This window comes from Pteropus alecto, unplaced genomic scaffold (genome assembly GCF_000325575.1).
Source record: "Pteropus alecto unplaced genomic scaffold, ASM32557v1 scaffold3, whole genome shotgun sequence".
NCBI classification, from domain to species: Eukaryota; Metazoa; Chordata; class Mammalia; order Chiroptera; family Pteropodidae; genus Pteropus; species Pteropus alecto.
In genome coordinates, this window is record NW_006442484.1 from 51,304,071 (window position 1) to 51,310,570 (window position 6,500).

Consider the following 6,500-nt stretch of genomic DNA (forward strand, 5'->3'; position numbering starts at 1 on the left):
CTTTCACTTTCACTTCCTGGCCGGGAAGCCACTCTGAGCCTCAGTTTCCTGACCTGTAAAATGCAGTTGTGAGGCTTGAAATTGATTATTTATTTTTATTCATTTATTTATTTATTTTTTTGGTGAGGCAATCCTTGGTTGACTTCACAGATTGCAAGGATCTTGTCAGCTTACAATCCCTTATTTTTTTATTTTTTACGCCTACAATACCCGGTCTTCCTAGGTGGTCTCCCATCCAAGTACTAACCAGGCCCGACCTTGCTTCTTCCGAGGTCAGACGGGATTGGGTTTGTTCAGGGTAGCATGTCCGTAGACTGATTTGTTTTCCTTCTTTTTAAATAAAGTCCCTTAACATTTCTTGTAGTATGGGTTTCATGGTGATGTTTCCTTTAGCTTTTTCTTGTCTTTATCTTACCTTCAATTTTAATTGATAGCCTCGTTGAGTAGAGTAGTCTCGGTTGTAGGTCCTTGGTTTTCATCATTTGATGTCAGTCCCTTTTGGCCTGTAAAGTTCCTGTTGAAAACCAGCTGATAGTTTTATGGGAGCTCTCTTGTAGGTAACTAACTGCTTTTCTTTTTGTTGCTTTTAAGACTCTGTCTTTAACCTTTGTCATATTAATTATGATGTGTCTTGGTGTGGGCCTCTTTGAGTTCATCTTGTTTGGGACTCTCTGCACTTCTGGGCTTATATGTCTATTTCCTTTGCCAGGTTAAGGAAGTTTTCTGTCATTACGTCTTCCAATAGGTTTTCAATTCATTGCTCTCTTCTTTTTCTGGTACCCTTATGATGCAATTGTTGGTATGTTTGATGTTGTCCCAGAGGCCCCTTAACCATCCTCACTTCTTGGGATTTTTTGTTCTTTTTTGTTGTTCTGATTGGGTGTTTTCTGCTACCTTATTTTCCAAATCGTTGATTTGATCCTCTGCTTCATCTAACCTACTGTTGATTTCCTTTAATGTATGCTTCATTTCAGTTATTGTATTCTTCATATCTGGCTTTTAAAAAAATGTTTACTATATCTATTTTTATGTTTCCTATCTCTGTTGAAATTCTTACTGAAATCATTGAGCATCCTTATAACCAGTGTTTTGAACTCTGCATCTGGTAGATTGCTTGTCTATGTTTTGTTTACTTCCTTTCATGGAGTTTTGTTCTCTTCTTTCATTTGGGACATGTTTCTTTGTCTCCTCATTTTTGCTGCCCGCTGTGTTTGTTTCTTTGGATTAGGTAGAGCTGCTATGTCTCCCAGTCTTGGTAAATTGGCCTTATATAGTAGGTGTCCTTTGGGGCCCAGTGTACAGTCATCTTGGTCACCTTAGCCAAGTACTCCAGATGTGTCTCTTTTATGAGTTGTATGTGTTCTCCTATTATAGTTGAGCCTTGTTTTGGAGGGATTGACCCTCAAGCTAGTTGGCTCTGAGAATTGACTGTGACTACAGTGGAGGAGCTGTTGTGCAGGAGTTCACCCTATGGAACAGGATTTGCATTAGTGAGGCTCGGGTGCCCACTGAATCTGCCCTTTAGGTGTGCTATTTGTGGAGGTAGTTGGGTGGTGCTCTGGTGTGGTCTGAAGCTGGCCACTAGGTGTGTTGGTTCTGGGGCCTCTTGGGAGGGCCTCTGGTGCAGGCCAAGGTCAGTTGCAGCCTGTGCTCTACCTGGGGCTACCTGGTATGAACTACAGAGTGATCTGTAGATGGTTGCCATTTATGCTAGGCTTAGAGGTAACTGGGACAGGCAAAGCCATGAACTAAGGCCAGCTGCCACTAGTGCTGGGCTTGGAGCTTCTTAGCATGAGCCAAGACAGGTCGTTTGTATGGAAAAGCCACTGGAAACAGCTTGGGTGGGCTTACAAGTTAGGCGGAGTGGCGTCTCAGGAAATCACCAGGAAGGAGTGAACAGTGTTAGCTAGGTTGATGGAGACTCAGATAGGGCGCCAGCCTGTGTGTGCAGGCTGGGTTGGGGAGGGCTCAACAAAGGAACAATGGCCTCTGCCAGCACTTCTGTCCCTCCAGGCTTCGCCCTGAAGCCAGAGAATTCGGTTCCTCCTTGTATGTCTCTGATGCCTTTAGATCTGCTACCCCAGCACTGGGGCTCAGATGGAATAAGTCTGTTAGCGAGTAAGTCCATGAGTGGGCCTTTTAAGAGAAATGCCTGGGACTACAGCAGCCCTCCATCTCACTTGGCCTCAATCTCTGCTGGTTTTCATAGCCAGAAGTTATGGGGACTTCTCTCCTCAATTCTAGAACCCTGGGCTGGGGAGCTTGGTGTGGGGCTTGGACCACTCATTCCTCAGGAGGGACCTCCAAAGCTGAGATAGCCCTACCAATTTTTAACTGCCACATGAAGGTGTGAGATCGGCTCGTTTCGCTGTTCTGCTCTTCCTACCAATCTCAACTTGGCTTCTTATGTGTATCATTAGTTATAAGACTTCTATTCAGCTAGCTTTCAGGCAATTTTCAATGATGGTTGTTTTGTAGTTGTAATTTTGATGTGAATATGAGAGGAAGGGAACACAGTGTTTACCTACTCTGCCATCTTGACCTGTAATATTTCATATTTAATTATCATATACTTTTGAAAGATAAAGGTAAAATGTTAACTATCTATATAAAACACTAAGGGGCAGGAGTTGTTTGGCCCAGACATAAAGAGGGATGAGATGATATTAATGTAATATTCAGAGGAAAGAGAAATCTATTGTAGATCTGTCATGACAGAGTTGAGTTGGCTGATCCTGGTTGGCCAGGCAGGTGTTCATTTCCTCCCATGTCATTCCTGAGCTCCCTAGTGAAAACAGTCTCTAGATGAACAGATAATTGTTTTGGGAAAGACTTAAAAGTAGTATAGTTTTTCAGTATATGAGATCTATCTAGGAATTGTGTGGTTGATAGTGCTAGTTATAATTTAACCTGTTCTAAGAAATGAAGGGTAAATGGTAGAAAAATGATGTACCTTTTGTTTTGCAGAACTTTCCTAAAAAGAAAGCCATAGTTGAGGTTAAAGAGGTTAAGCCTCTGGCATTTCCTCCAGCAAAATCTCAAGAAAAGATAAACTAGGCAGTTAAATAATCCTCAAGGTTAGATGACATGAGTAGTTCAACTTGTTTCAAGTAGGCATTTAAAAAATTCTTATTAAATGAATAATCTGTTTTCCATTTGTAACTCTATTCAGATTTACCCCCATAATGAATGTTCGGTGAACAACTTTTTACTCTGATGAGTCTTGAAAAGTGAAACCATTTTGATCAGTGATTCTTCTTTTTTTCCCCAAGACAAGTTGTTCACTAAAAGATACACTAAATAAATACACTATAAAAGGTGATAGTTCATCATCATGGTTTCAGGCACAGACATACTCAACAATTTACTTGAAATAACGATTTCTAGTCAGAGGTTATCATATGGAACACATTTGAATTTCCTGCCATATATGAATGAATCCAAAACATTCGTGTGTGTAGGAAAGGAAAAAAATCTTTTTCCTTTACCTTCCAGGTTCTCTGGCTGGGAGGCCTATAAGTTAGACAGACAAATTAACAAGAGAAAAACATAGAAGTTTATTAAATATGAATTTTATGGCAGTTGCTCATCATCAAGCCTGTCTGCTTTTCCCATCTTGAGAGTGTATTATCCTTCTTTAATAAGCAAACAGATTGCTCGCTTGGCTTAAAAAAAATATGTGTACACACACGCGCACACACACACACATATGTGTGCATACATATATGTATATATATGTATGCACACATACATGTATATATGTGTTTTATATGACATGGGAACCTTCATAAAAAAATGACGACCCAAAGAAATGGTACAATCTGAGTGTTTTTATTAGGTTTGATGAAAGTGGAAGGTTAATGCAAAAATGAAATAGAGCCAACAGCTATGCACTAAGGCTGGTAAACAGGGAAACATAGCAAGGCCTGTTCATACTCCTCTCCTTGCCCTTCTATCTTTGAAGATAAGGACTATCCTTTCCTCTGGGATATGTAGGGCAACTCTCACGTGACAGTTTCATGACCTGCTTCAGGGGAGAAAGGAAGATCAGAGAGTCTTTCCGGCACTTGCTGTTTCTCAAGTTACTTAAGTTTAAAATATTCAACTTAAGTATTTTAGGGTAGCATATACTGAACTTCATCATGCACATACTCGAGAGGGATGAAGATGTACTATCTTTTATGAATCTTCAGTCTGTTATGCCCTCTCATACTTAGCCTATATTTTGTCCAAAAGGTGTTTTTCTGTGATATGATTTTATATTTAAGTGCAGTTTTAAGTGCAAAATAATCATGAGTCCCCAAATCTGAAAAATAGGTAAGGAAGATGTTTCAGAAATAAGAAAAAAGGACAATAACAATAACATTACATGTTATGTACAAGCTGTATTTGTTTACTTTCAAATTTCTGTTTATTACTTCTATAAACATGTTTTCATCAACTGATATATTTTTCTAGCTGTGAAAATCGAGTATCTTGTATTGAGATGGAACACATCACAATTTTCCCATTAAATTTAATGGAAATACTTTTTTAAAAAAATTTAAAAGCTCTTTACTTAACAGCAGGGTTTTCAAGTACTAATGAAAATCATTTAGTAAGGGATAGGTGTACTTGGAAAACAACACTTTGATTGGGGCATGTAATGACTGCTAAACCCTGAAGAAGATCCTGCAGTTTGAGAAACCATCACTGTAAATGGAGAATCTTGACAATTTTGTTATATTTCTGCCTAACATTTTATCTAGATTGAATTCTTTTGCTTAAAGCTGTCAAATTTTCCACTCTGCTTTTCTATCTGCCAGTTCTAATGGGCTTGAACAAGAGGAACAAGTTAGCAACATCACCCACTTTTGCTAACTTAACACTATTTTCACTCCAGTTCACTAACAGTGATGGAATAATTCGGATGGTTCAGATTTTTCTATTACTTCCACCATTTAAAATTATTCACCAGAGGGGTGCATATATCTCTACGGATAAGTGTTTTCACATTCTTTGAATACCCAGAGTGGAATAGCTGGATCGTATGGTAATTTAATTTTTAATTTTTTGAGGAAGCTTCATACTGTTTTTCATAATGGCTGCACCAATTTACAATCCTACTAACAGTGTATGACAGATTGTAGCATTGTTAACAATAGCCATGATATAAAAACAACCTAAATGTCCAACTGATGAATAGATAAATATGTAATATATATATACACACACATATATATATAGTGGAATACAACTCAGCCATAAAAATGAAATATTGCCATTTGGGACATGGATGGACCTTGAGGGTATTATGTAAAGTGAAATAAGTAAGACAGAAAAAAACAAAAATCGTGACTTCACTCATATGTGGAATATAAAACAAAAAAGAAAGGAAGTAATAAGAAAGAAACAAAAGAAAAACAAACTCATAGATACAGTCAACAGATTGGTGGTTACCAGAAGGGAAGGGGGTGGGTGGTAGGGGTAAAATGAGTAAAGGGCTTCAAATATATGGTGATGGATAGAAACTAGACTTTTGGTGCTGAGCATTCTATGGTGTATACAGATATTAAAATATTATGTTGTACATCTGAAACTTATATAATGTTACAAACCAATGCTACCTCAGTAAGAAAGTTATTCACCACAAATACTTGTTTTCTATTGGTGAACATGTATTTAGTAACAAATTTTGTCTTGAAGCTATTTTCTAAGAAATTTTTAATAAAGGACCAAAATACTTTTGAAAAATCTTTTGCTAATCGACTCACATGTTTAACATATTTTTCAAAATAAAACAGAGACAATTTAGATACTATATAACTATATATAAATATAGCTATAACTGTAAATGTATATATATTTAGGTCATATTTTCAATAATCCTGTTTATTGTTTCTGATGTATGCAAATATATCTCTGTAAATCTGCTTTCCTGAGCTAGATTGGTGGCTAAATAAGTCCAATGAGCTTTTATTGTGGGTGAATATGAAATGTGCTTTGCTTCTTTATATGTAACTCTTCTCATATGCAAAGTAAGAAATTTTTATTACTCAGGACTAGTGATCATTTTATTATGGTAGTTTATTTGCACCCCTAATTCAGCATTCAAGAGAAAATCAAATTATCTCACTCAGTTACTTATTTGATGGAGGAGGAAAGTTAAAATTAATGACTAATTACATGGCTTCCTGGTCATAGATTGTTGAATAGCACGTTTTAGGTCTAAAATGTAAGACATTAATTTTATCAAAAATGACTTTAATCAGTGATGGTATCACCTTGCCATGTACAAAATAGGCCTTCAATAAATATTGATGTATTGATTTATAAACAAATTTATTTGCTATCTACTTTAATAGGCATTTTATTTATTAAATTTATTTACATAAAAATGTGAAAGACATTAGCCAGTACTAAAATTAAATTATGAACACCATTGTTTAGCTACCAAAGATGTGTCTTCAAGTAATTTCATCTGAATTATTTCTGATATTAATTTCATTTAGGGGCATTTT

General features: G+C 36.8%; 1 pseudogene; it reads right to left on the bottom strand.

Moving 5' to 3' along the window:
* Window positions 1-198: 198 nt before the first annotated feature.
* Window positions 199-315, bottom strand: LOC112470734 (annotated as a pseudogene).
* Window positions 316-6,500: the final 6,185 nt, after the last annotated feature.